Source organism: Notechis scutatus, chromosome 2, assembly GCF_049901735.1.
Source record: "Notechis scutatus isolate UNSWTSFEM ecotype Mainland chromosome 2, rNotScu1.2, whole genome shotgun sequence".
NCBI classification, from domain to species: Eukaryota; Metazoa; Chordata; class Lepidosauria; order Squamata; family Elapidae; genus Notechis; species Notechis scutatus.
In genome coordinates this window covers 229,129,664-229,143,098 of record NC_142010.1, presented here as the reverse complement: position 1 = coordinate 229,143,098, position 13,435 = coordinate 229,129,664, and the positions used below count along the sequence as shown (strand labels likewise).

The 13,435-nt window shown below is 35.1% G+C and overlaps 2 long non-coding RNA genes across 6 annotated transcripts in view; one reads left to right on the top strand and one right to left on the bottom strand.

The window, feature by feature from the left end:
• The window catches only part of LOC148132540 (uncharacterized), a 129,961-nt gene that overhangs the window by 29,742 nt on the left and 86,784 nt on the right, over positions 1–13,435 (bottom strand). Inside the window, exons 3-6 of one of the 5 annotated variants that reach the window (XR_015748149.1) lie at positions 12,739–12,941; positions 8,920–8,982; positions 4,836–4,900; positions 1,813–3,976 (exon numbers count right to left, since the gene is read on the bottom strand). This is a non-coding gene — a long non-coding RNA (uncharacterized LOC148132540). Of the gene's footprint in view, positions 1–1,812; positions 3,977–4,835; positions 4,901–8,919; positions 8,983–12,738; positions 12,942–13,435 lie in introns of those variants that run through there. The other 4 variants (XR_015748146.1, XR_015748150.1, XR_015748147.1 and 1 more) reach the window with 4 other exon arrangements.
• The window catches only part of LOC148132541 (uncharacterized), a 105,948-nt gene that overhangs the window by 63,928 nt on the left and 28,585 nt on the right, over positions 1–13,435 (top strand). The window lies entirely within an intron of this gene.

The window sequence follows — 13,435 nt, the reverse complement described above, 5'->3', positions numbered from 1 at the left end:
TGCTTAGATCTGGCCCACGGAGCTGCTCTGGAAATAGCAAGGGACCATCCCGTGGTACCTCTACCAGCAAAAATAGAGTTCGGAAGGACCACAACAGTCTCCTGCAGCCCTCTGCCAGTGAAAACGGAGCCCAGGGAGCCCGATTTTGCTGTCAGAAGGCTACAGGAGGCCATCACAGCCAAAAATGGAGCCTTGACGAGTGATGTTGAGCTAGCCACACCTACCCCAGTCACACCACCCTGGCCACGCCCTTCCCCCCCCCAGATCAAACACAACCCTGATGTGGCCCTCAATGAAATAGAGCTTGACACTCCTGTTCTGGTGTAACATTTTAACAAGGGGCCACCAAGCTTTATACAGTTTAGAGCAGGAGTGTCAAACTCGAGTAATAGAAAATGAAGAAACTAAAAAACTCTGGGACTTTAGAACTCAAATAGACAATCATCTGCCACACAACACCCTACACTTAACAATTGTCAATAAGAAAGCTAAAAAAAGACTGGATAGTGGACATTGCACTACCTGGAAACAGCGGAATAAAAGAGAAAGAGCTGAAGAAAATAGAATTAAAAGACCTGCAAATAGAAGTAGAATGACTGTGGCAAAGGGAAACAAAGGTAATATGTAAAGTAATAGGTGACTTGGGCACAATCCCAAAACAACTGAAACACCACTTGAACACCATTGTTATCAAAATAATAATAATAATAATAATAATAATAATAATAATAATAATAATAATAATAACAACAACAACAACAACAACTTAATGGCAGGTTAAAATATTGTGGGATTTCCAAATACAAGATGATAAAGTCTTGGCTCATAATACATGATGTTTAACTGTGGTAAAAAAGAAGAAAATCTGGATAATTGATTTGATAATAGCAAGGTTAGTAAAATAGAAAGCAAAAAATTGGAGAAAATCACAAAGTTCAAAATCTGAAAATTGAAATTGAAAGATTATGGTATAAACTGGCCAAGGTGATTCCCATGGTTATCAACATACAAGATGCTATTTTAAAAAATTGGATAGCAGTCTATGCATTGACAAAATTTCCACCTGTCCATTACAAAAGAGTACACTGTTTGGACTCACACTTATATTATGCCAATACATTAGGATCAGGGGTGGGATTCGACCAGTTCGCACCTATTCGCTAGAAGCGGTTGTTAACATTCTAAGCAGTTTGGAGAACCGGTTGTTAGAAGAGATTACTGGCCTAATCCTGTAAGGAAGGCAGGAAGGAAACATTCTGGTGTTGTTGCTTACAGAAGCTGCCTCTCCGTTAACCCTTATTACATACTTGGCAGGACTAGACTTCCTGTCTCTGGAACTTCTCTGGAGTTTTTTTCCTTCCTTTGCTAGTACTTTGCTTCTGTGGAGTGACCATTCAAAGTTACAATGGCACTGAAAAAAGTGACTTATGACCATTTTTCACACTTACGACTGTTGCAGTATCCCCACAGTCATGAGAGGCCAAGTGAGGAGATGGTGCCTCGATGCAAGTGATATTGAGTTGGCCATGTCCAGCCAATAACATGACCACCCAGCCACATCCACCCAGTCACATGACCAAGCGACGCCACCAGCTAAGCCACGCCCACAGAACCGGTTGTTACAAAATTGAATCCCACTCCTGATTAGGACATCCTAGGTTCTTGGGAAGAATTTGATGTTTATGAAGGCCAACACCAGCTACAGAACTGGCAGCTGTGATTTCACATTTTTATGTATATAATAATCTAATTATATTGACTATGAAGCACCACAAATCATCTTCCACATATTATTTCTTCTATGTGTATGTATATATCCCCTTTATTTGCACAAACGCAGTCTAACTTTAGCAAATCACTAACAGCTTTCTATGTCAAGACTGTTTTCTGAAGAATGGTCTAGTATTAATAGACTAGCTGAAATGAAACAAGAACAAAGAATTCAGGTTTTCTGGGGACAAGCATCAGTAACTAGTAAAAGAAGTTATTCTACCTGAGATGTCGTAAGAGTCAAATAGTATTGTGATAGTATGTGGGAAGTACTATCCCTACACAACAACTCAATTACACATTACAAACAATAAAGCGAGAGGGGGGGAGAAAAGAGGGGATGGCTGATAAAATATACATTACATTAAAATATACATAACATTATGACCCACAGCCCATGATTTACATGCAATTACAGTATCAGAATGCAAATATGAAAGGGCGGGGTTTGCGCTATGATGTCATTATGCGCATGTGGCTATTGTTCATTATTCCAGCTAGCTGCAAATACTTGAAGGTATTTGGTACTGCCATATATTCTCCTATTATAGAAATGTAACTGCATGTTAGTAATGCAATCAAAATTCAATGTGGTGGTAAAGATTTCAGAAAATGTTGTGGGACACATAGATCCTGTATTGCTTGGGTTCACAGCTGTGGATTTAATACCAGAATGCCTGGGAAAGAAATAAGCTTTGTAATACTAATACATCTCTAGTAATTTGCTAAATTCTTGGAGTGCTGAATTTTGCAAAACGATTGGACAATTGTAGTCCAAATAGGGCATCTGATCTGTTAACAAGGACTGATTGATTCAACAATAATAGGACAGAACTCCATCTTCTACAATTAAAAATTAATATCCAAATAATTCTAAACATGTTACTTGAACAAGCCCCATACCACAAGGTCATCAACTGAACTCTTGACTAGGTGCCCCAACCAACAAAAGAAGACCAGAATGTAGAAGTTTTTCCCCAAAGAAGCACATCTGGAAGCTACATTATATTTTACATGTGTTGAAAGAAAGTCTTCTGGGAATTTTAGGAATTCTTCAATAACTTGTTATTTTTTTCTGCTTACATATTCTGTATAGGCTTTATTTTAACTTTATTATATGTTGCAATGTGTTTTCTCTATGTGTTGGTGTGTGTGTATATATTTATTTATTTTTATTTGTCAATTAATTACAAGATAATAGGTATAAGTAAAAACATAGTTATAAATACATGGATACATATAAGAAAAATAAAAAAATATAAAAAACAATAGGACAGGGACGGTAGGCACGTTGGTGCACTTATGCACGCCCCCTACAGACCTCTTAGGAAAGGGGTGAGGTCAATAGTAGACAGTCTGAGGTTAAAGTTTTTGGGATTTGGGGAAAAAACCACAGAGTCAGGTAGAGTATTCCAGACATTGACCACTCTGTTGCTGAAGTCGTATTTTCTGCAATCAAGTTTGGTGCAATTAACCTTGAGTTTGTATCTATTGTTTGCTCTTGTGTTGTTATGGTTGAAGCTGAAGTATTCATTGACAGGTAGGACATTGCAATGTATGATTTTATATAGTACACTTAGATCGGACCGAAGGCGGTGTACTTCTAGGTTTTCTAGTTCTAGAATTTCGAGTCTGGTGGCATAAATCATATAAGGTAGTCCTTGACTTACAAGCACAATTGAGCCCAAAATTTCTGTTGTTAAGTGAGACATTTGTTAAGTGAATATTGTGAGGTTATATATGATTCTTGTCCAACTTGATCCCTGTGAGTAAATATGGTATACAAATTTACAGTCAATACAAGCTGTAATTGTGGATTCTTGGAGCTAGCTAACATATCTGAAAGATATCAGATTGGGAAAGGCTACATTCTTTTAACCTTCATGTAAATTTTAGTGAATAAATTATATTATCAAAACTGAAGCCCAGTGTGCATTTCAAGGGTGTATTCCATTCAAAGGTGAAGTAACTATTAATTTTTATTTTCTTTTAAGAAAAATGAAGTAATGCACATCAATTATTCATCCCTATAAGAGTATATGGCTAAAGTTTGTGAGTCCCTTATATGAGTTATTCACATACTCACCCACCAGAAAACATCAAGAATGTATGCTTCACTACACATTTCCTGTAGCCAGCTACCCTCCTTGGTCTTTTCAGTGTGCATTCACTGGGGACTTATTTAGCTATATAAGATTTTTACATCCTGTGGAATGATTTCAGAGTTGTGAATGCAAAATATGATACCCTGGGACATTATTTAGGTTTGTTACTTTGTCTGAGAAATTTTGGATTCATACCAAACTCATTTATATGCAGTTTCAGAATTTTGTATCTATGGGTGAGATAGTATTTTGTATTTAATGATTGATGTAATATATATTCTACAATGTATAAGAAAATGCAATTCTTATATCTTGAGCAATTTAAATGAAACATAAATGATAGATTAGAGATAATAATATAAACTTGAGAAAGCTGTCTACAAATACATCTCTCAGTGGAGCAAATGTCATGACACAATTGTGGTTGCAGCTAAAAAGCTAGTTTTGCTTTCTTTGAGCATTTATATTATATGGCATATATCCCCCTAGGCCTATTTCCTTTCATCACTAGTATTAATTGGAAGGAACTGTATTAAAATAATTTGGGTGATACAGTTAAGTGCTGCTTAAAATAAACTTCTCTAAAAGAATTGCTATTCAGATACAATATCTCATTGTAAAGCACTTTTTTCTTAAATTCAATTTAAAATTGCACATCTTAAATGTGTGCAACTATTTTTATTTTTTGTGTAGTTCTCTGATATTTTTGACTGTCAGATCCTTGAGATGGATGAGGAAGAAGATGAAGTTGCTTCTTTAAATTTGCAAGAGTTCTGCATCTGGCTTGCATTGTGATATGCAATTTGTATAATTGCTTCAATGAAATATGAATACAGTACACACTATGCTGTTTAACAATAAATAAAAGGACAGACAATGGAATGATGCAATATAATCCTCTAAAATATCAACTACAAAAGTATTAATGTGCTATCAGAATCTCATAAGGTCCAGGTTTACCTCTTTGAAGAAGCCATTCCAGAATCAAACTCATTCAAGAATTCAGCTGCATATTCTTAGCATCCCTGGAAGATAAGAATGCAAAATAGCAGCTCATACAAAGATCCTACACCTAATGGCTGTATGAGAAAAGGTCTATCTAAGTTCTAAATAGTTAGATCCAAAAAAATTCAGGGCTCTAAAAATAGGATAAATAACTTAAATTGAATTAGGCAAAAATGGCACTGAAATTCAGTCCTTTTTTTTAAAAAAAAAAAAGACTTAGAAATGCTTGAGCCATCAGAGACACTCAAGCCAAAGTTGGGAGAAGAACAGGAAATGCACTGCCTAGGTTATGTACTAATCTATGGCCATAATAAAAATTTGGTTTGAGGTTTGCATTCTCAGTTAGATTGCCTGGAAAATACCCATCCTTTATTATAACCATATAAAAAACATTAAGCATTTCTGTTTCATTGATCAGCTTCTTAATGGTGTTAAAACAATATAATATAATGATTCAGATTCAAATTAATTTGCACAACTTAACATCATTTTCTCCAAAGTAATTCCCAGTGATTCAAAAGTAACTCATGATTAAATTGCTGCAGTTAGGATAATAACCTTACACCTAAAAATATACCGATTTTAACTTTTCTGTTGACTCAACAGCATCTCATGCAGTAATCTACTATAAAAATCACTCTTAAATTAATTGACAGTATATGTATAGTGCTGCTCAACATAGATGAAGAAAGCATCTAAAATATAGTATACCTAAAATTATTTGCGATTTAATATTAAGAATGTAAGACAACACTTAGGCAACAATAATCCCCAAGCTATATTAGACACAGTGTTTTTGTTAATGGTGAATTGATTGAAAACACAACTCAGAAAAGACTGCATTTCTCATGCAGATATAACAACAAAATAACTCCCCAAACAGAATTATTATAAATATGAAAAACATCTAAATATGAATGCAAAATGTGGACTTTAGTTATACTGTGTGGCACATAATTTCTATGAAAATTGGCTAGCTGTAGAAAATCAAGTAATTCTGAAATAATTGGGCAGCCTTGTTCTATTTTTAAAGGTATAAAAAACACCCAAACCTAAAATACCTTCAAATTTGTTCTTGTCTATTAAGCTAACATTTCCCAAAGTGTTAGCAAAATAAAGAAGCCCTCTATTCTGCCTTTTCAGCTAAGCTTTTCCTGGGAATAAGAACCAGTATACTAAGTAGAACTAGTATTATTATCTCAAATCCTTGACTTATCTGTGCAAGAATTTTAGTGTGAGCTCCTGCCTCAGACCCTGAAGGCAACCCATTTCAAAGACCTCAGGAAGTAGAGTTATTTTCTTTAGTTTTGCATTACCCTACTTTAAAAAAAACTTTGAACTAATTGAAAAATCTATTCATGACTTTAAAAAAAAAACAAATTATGGCTTAAATGATTCTGCTTAGCTGAAAAGTACACAGAAAAGGAGAAAAATAGCTCAAGCGTGTTGAAGGACTAAAAATGCACATGAATCAATTATGAAAAAGAGAAGATCTCTTTGAATGGAGAAAAGCTGATTGGAATTAAGATAGGCTTTGTTCATAACTGCAAGGTACAAGTAGAGGACTTTTCAGAAAAGCAGAAAAGGGGGATTTGGGAGTGTTTAGCTGCTTAGTACTATAGTGCTTTAGAGCCCATGTGAAAATTTGCTGCTAGCTATTAATCATCATTGTGCCTTTGCAAAGAAGCTGTTACAATGATGGCTATATGTCATTATATTCCCACTGTATGTAACGAATCAGGAAGCTGGGAAAGTTGGATAAGAGCGGCTGGCAAACTTTTTAGTAGTGGAATCTATTTAAATAAATTTACATCACATTTACTACTTTCTTGGGTATGGGAATCATGCTTTAAAATGAAACAATATGCTGTGTTCATGGGCCCTGATCTTTTATTCTCCTGTCTCTGAGCCCACTCTCTAGGTCAGCCTTTGCCAGCACTGACAGCATGCTTTTCTCATAGCCTTCTCATAGCCTTTGGTTGCTTTCAAGTTCAATTTAGCACAATAAAGTTGTTATGCATGACAGTTTCGAAAGCAGAATAGGTGGTGTCTAAGCCTGCTGTGTCTCTACAAAGTGGGCTCATGCTCTGCCAGCCAGCTCAGTTACTGAACCCTTGCTGGTGGGACACTGCAGTGGACCTCCAGACGTTCCCATCCTGACCAAAGCAATTAGCTTCAAACTGCAAGAAGCCACAGGGTCACACTCCCGTTCAGTGAGGCTCCATCATTTAATGTGCTGCAATAGATTTCAGAGCTGAGATGATTTATTCTCTTGTGCTCCCTTTTTAATGGTCTTTATACAGATGTGTAAAAGGAGTAAGGGAAAATTTTAAGTCACCAAAGGCTCAAGGGTGTTGTTGTTGTTACTATTTGTTTTTTTTTTAAATGAATCTAAGACTTTGATTTGCATTCCTTTTACAAAGGAATGGATTTGAAACATGTCAGCCTTAATTCCATTAGGCTGATATGGCTAAAAGAGAACCCCGAGGTGCCAAGAGTAAGATGTGAAAAGAGGTGTCTCTTTTAGTAAGCTTCACCAAGCTCGTAATAAAAAAAGCCTCAAAATATAAAAGTTGTCAAATCAGTTTCTATATCTGATTTCACATACATACATATACATTTTAAAAAAAATACTTCCACTTTAATTTAAAATCAACTAATGAAACATTTTAATGAATCCCATCAGTATAATTTCTAGCAAAAAGCATGCTTTGAAGCAGGGGTGGGATTCAAATTTTTTAACAACCGGTTCTGTGGGTGTGGCTTAGTTGGTGGGCATGGCTTGGTGGTCATATGACTGGTTGGGTGTGGCCAACTCAACATCACTCACATTGAGGCATGCATCTCCTTGCCTGGCCTCTCATGACTGTGGGGATGCTGCAACAGTTGTAAGTGTGAAAAATGGTCATAAGTCACTTTTTTCAGTGCCATTGTAACTTTGAATGGTCATTCCACACAAGCAAAGTATCAGCAAAGGAGGGGAAAAAAAACTCCAGAGAAGTTCCTGAGAAAGGAAGTCTAGTCCTGCCAAGAATGTAATAAGGGTTAACGGAGAGGCAGTTTCTGTAAGCAACACCAGAATGTTTCCTTCCTGCCTTCCTTACAGGATTAGGCCAGTACTTTTTTCTAACAACCAGTTCTCTGAACTGCTTAGAATGTTAACAACCGTTTCTAGCGAATAGGTGCGAACTGGTCGAATCCCACCCCTGCTTTGAAGGACTGGTATTAAGGAGAAAACAGAAACCTCTTAGACCACGTTTATATAATAGTGTTTATATTCAAGTCTATTAATCATTTTATATCAATAATTTTTCTATCAAACAGGATATGGACAGTAAAAATAGACCTCTCTTACTTTTAACTATTGTTTTTAAACCTTGAGAGATCAGCTGCCATGAGTTATTTTTGAGAAGTAAGAATAGAAGTTTTATTTTAAACAAATAAAAGCTTAAGGTTCCCCCTTCACTGTGTTAAAAGAAGTTGCAAGATAGACTATGAGTGTTAGAGTGACAATTTCTCCAGATGCCTATCTACTTTGAATAAATGATCCTTCCTGGCTGGTCTTATTCGCTTAATTCTCTCTGAGAAAGCAATATCTGACTATTGTATAAGTAAAAAAAACCCTGTAATTATAGTAATCTTTGCAAGTTGTCCAAAACTTAGATGTTCACTATAAATATTTAACTCCATGAACTTTTGGTTTACTTTAATGGAGCAAAATCAGCATGCATTTGGTATGTAAAGTAACATTTTGGAAAATGCAATAATATTGTAGAGGCCATTAGGCTGGAGAAACTAATCTAGTATGTATTGAAAACTGGACTGTATATTATAGCATTTCTTTTCTATCAATGATAAAGAAGTTGCTCCTCAATAATGTAAAAGATTAAAAAATAGCATATTCATATAGCAAAATAGGAGAGGCAAGCATGTATATTGTGCATAAGAAAACCATATTAATCAACAGCATTATGCTTGTTTGAGCAAGTGAGCTATTTTCACAATTTGAAAGACAGTCAAATATGCAGCTAATACACACCTCCAATAGACTATGTTGCACGTCCTCTTTCAAAATGGCTTCTTTGCTTATTTGCAAAAATAGCTGTTAGAGAAGATTGATAAAGCATCATTTTGCCAAAATATTAACTGGTACTTCTTGGTTATCACTCCCAAAGACATTACCTATTATCCCAGGCATCAAACTGACACCCATAGGTATTCCATACAGGGGGTTTCAGAGATAGGGGGTGCATGAAAATCACAGTGTTTTTAGACAGTATATCACATTAATCTTACTCTAATTTATTGGGATTAACAACAATTACTACAATTTACTAGAAAGAAATATAATCAATAATCCATCAAGGATATCCTATTGTTTAGACTTCCTGTACAACTACAGAAACTCATGCTCATCCTATATGGGATCATTCCATTATTCATCCTCACTATTGTCGACTTTAATCATTCAGGATGATTCAAAACATGGCTCCTTTGCTATCCCTACCTGCAGATGCCTAGGAAGTATTGGCCTATGCAGGAGCATCCACAGAAGGGGCTTAAAAATAAAGTTTAAGTCTATGATCAAAGTGTATTTTTTAATGAGTGTCATGAAAAGTGGCAAGACTTTGATTCCATGAGCATGGCCACCATTATCTCTGTTTTGGTATACACCGGTCACATCTGGACACATGGATGATCAACTTTTGTATACTTGAAATAATCTGAAATTTGCAACAGGATTTCTTAGTTGCAGTTATTTAAAAAGCTGTGAATAGCTTAGAATTGACATGGGGCCTGAGAAAGGTTGTCTCCATGTTTTAGCAAACTGAGGAATGGAAAAGGTTAAATATCCTTTAAAGTAGAGTTAACAACAAAGATGTACTCCGAAATATACTTACTACAAAGTTACTTCTAGAGAATCAGTATATCTTCTTTTGAACAAATATACTTACGAAAGTTATTATATATCATGAAAGCTTTCTAATACAGAAAAGTATTCCAATAAGTGGATAGATTCTTCTTTAGTAAATGTTAACCCTCAAAATGCTACGAAACTGTTGTTCTTTATATTTTAGATGTGCTCAGCTAAGGAAGTTTTAGAGCAAGATTAATTTGATTCAGCTTTTTGAAAGACTGTTTGTTCTCTCTTGTATAGGTAGACTGAAGACTCTTCCATATTGCAGCTACAAACTTCTATTGGTTTGAGAAACTAGACACTTCAGGTTACAGCATATAATCGTGTGGATACTCATAAAAATAATACCTAGCAGAGAAAGACAAGGTTTTTCTTTGACTCCTGAATTATCCCTGCTAAACAGTATTGAAAGGAACAGACAACTATCACACATTGGATGTTGTAAAGTTACAATTCTAGCATCCTTAGGAAGCATGCCTAGAAATGAAATTTAGTAATAACTGTGGCAGTTCAGTTATCCTGATTTAGTATGTATTGACTTTGGTGTAACTAAAAAACTTTGCTAATTCCATTATAAATTTAAATTTGCCAAATCATATTAATTCCTTGCACTTTAATTTTATCTTTTTTTTACTTTTACTTGATATTATTTATAGTTAAACATTACAGAAATCAACTGGCTTTCACATCATGGTGGAAGAGTGAATGTTATGATATTTGGCAACAAAAGGTCAATAAGGTTACAAAGCAGTTTTCTCTAATTACATCTGCTCATATGTACATCATATCTATGTGCTTATAAAATTAGTACCATTGTGGCCCGTTTAACACAGAACAAACTTCAAACTTAATATCATTTGTTTCAACTTTCTAGAATGTAACTAAGGAGCCAATCTTATGCATACTTACTAGACATACTTTGATCACACTGCCATCTTGACTTTTTGACCCTGCCTGCAAATACTCTGGATAATAATTAACAATAATTGCTCCCCTTGGTGACTCTTTCAACAACTTTGCAGACTTCAGACGAGCAGTCTGTTCATCAAAGTTGAAACACCACTATAAGAATACAGTATTTATGAGGAGGGTTGTGATTGTGGTTTCATTTTATGCATCTGTGTTTTAGGGTTTTTTGGTTGGTTTTCCCTGTTTCTCATTTCTGATAATAAAAAGTTTCATTTTGTGGTCTTTTTAGGACATTTCATAATTATACAAACAAGTAATTCTACATACACACAGGTGTTAAAACACAATTTTCAGACACAATAATTATACTGTAATCTTAAACTTAGTTGATAATTCAACCCAACGGTGTTAACTGTTGTAGTATTGAGTTTAGGGAGACTTACTTCCAAACATATCTTGTTAAGGACTGAAATTTCTTACTTTCAATGTGTAGTGTAATGTTGTGATATAAAGTAAAAAGTGATGCATTTTCTTGAGGTCGTATTTCTATTAAATAAGTACCTGGCATTAAAAACAATAAAAAAGAATTCTCTTGAACATTAACGAAATAAGACTTGGTTCACAGCTGTCATGAAGAAAGTTGATCAAATAAGCATTTGTTTCTTCTGTTTTGCATTCCATATACATTAAGAACTAGAATGTGAATATAAGCTATGTTAAGTTATCTTCAAGCTTTCTCAAAATTAATTACATTTTTGCTCATGTTCTTTCTTTTTATAAATAACTGGTTATAGAAATGTAGCATCTGTATTCATTGAAACCTTCTAAAATATCTTTGGATCTTTTGGACAAGTGCTGAATAGAAAAACATTCTATTTTCTATATCAACATGATTTTCTACCATGTCTTTAATCATCCTAACTTATGTTTTTTTTCCCACTGTAGACTATTATTTTACTTCCAACCAATTGAATATTTATGGTGTGCTTCGTCAGAATAAATACCCTTCCATTCTTGAATCTATATATTTATCTAAAGTATCTAATCAAGCACTTTCTACCTGCAAACATTCATGAGTCCTATATGGTTTCAATCGTCTAAGGCAATTTTTAAGCAGGCTGCACAGCCTGGCATTAAAATGCAGATTATGTTCTTTCAATTGGAAAAGACTGTGCAAAAATTGAAAAAAAACAAAGAAATCTAAATGTTTGCATTAAACAAGTACATCTAAGTTGTTAGAAGAGGGATTTGCAAAGTTGCAATTTCAATGGTTCAGCTAATGAGTAAATGCTAGATTGTATCGACTGTGCTAAACAAGCTGCATTTTGCATGTGCATGAAGTGTAATGGTATCAATTGACTGGTTCTTTGTGGTTGTTATAAAAGTACCCTTGAATGTTTTGATGGAGGGAAGAAATGCAGACAATAATGCCATGATAGCTGAATGTCAGCAGTAACTTTGAACCTAAATTAGTTTCATTATCCCTGTGATTCCACATACTGTATATACACACACTGCAGCTGGGCCTTCAACAGTGCCTTTTATTGTGTCAGCTCAAACTTAGTTTTAACTATCATTCATTCTTGCTATATGTATTTGTATACTGGTGCACAGCTTTCAAATCAGCCTTGCAATAGCTTTTAAAATAACTGAAAACCCAGTTTAAAACAATGCTGGTCACCTATTAGTGAGGATCAGTTTATTGCAAAGAGGCCCCAAGTCTGGGCTGGATGACAAGTTCAGTCACCACCTTGCTTGAATTTGCTTGCACTGTGAATAATCTAAGAACTGTTAAACGTCATTGGATGCTATATTATATTTGGTTAGATAATCCAAAATTTTCTCCTAATAAGGATTGGGAGTATGCTGGTAATACCCAGCTTTGTATCTTTACCCTGTCTCAGTGTTTTGAGGGTATAAGAGTCCAGGTGGAAAACAACAGTCTGGTAGTTATCTACAAAGCTCTTCATGACTTGGGGCTGAATATACTTGTTCAATTAGATCTGGTAGGAGATCCACTAAAAATGCTACCTGGCGGGATCCACAAAAAGAGCTTTTTCTGTCCTGGCACCTTCTCCTCCGAGACATCAGATTGGCTCCAACCCTGTTGGCCTTTTATAGGGTCTTAAAGACTTGGTTATGTCACTGGGGACAGAGGCAGAGCCTTTGAGATGCTTGTATGAGGGTTGTGGTGGGTTTCAGATGCCCATTATTTGATGCCCAGAATCATGACGCTGAAATGGACAGAAAAATAAACTGAAATAAATCAATAAATTTATAAACCATATGTACTGTATCTTTAATATTAGTATACATAAGCACTAGTTTGCTGAATCATCCGTATGTAAATGTCTCGACCATTTAGATTCAGAAGTGATCAGACATTTCCCCCATCAGATGAAGTCACAATATTCTTAATTTATTTCTGTTTGTATTACTAACTCTTGATGGGAAGTAGATTAAACTTGATAGTTCAACTTCAGCAGTAGCTACGCCCTGTTAAGTTGCACTCTAGTTTTACTGTAGACACACACACACAAGAAATCAAATTACAAAAGACTTAATCTCTGGTAGATGTATGGTTACTGATTTTTACATTAGTCATAAATCTATAAAATAACATTTGCAGTGCCACCTAAATGAACTGAGATGATATTACTCAGAATCCCGAGGTAGCCCACCTAGAAGGCACCATGTTGGGGAGGCTGCTATACACATAATTAAATGC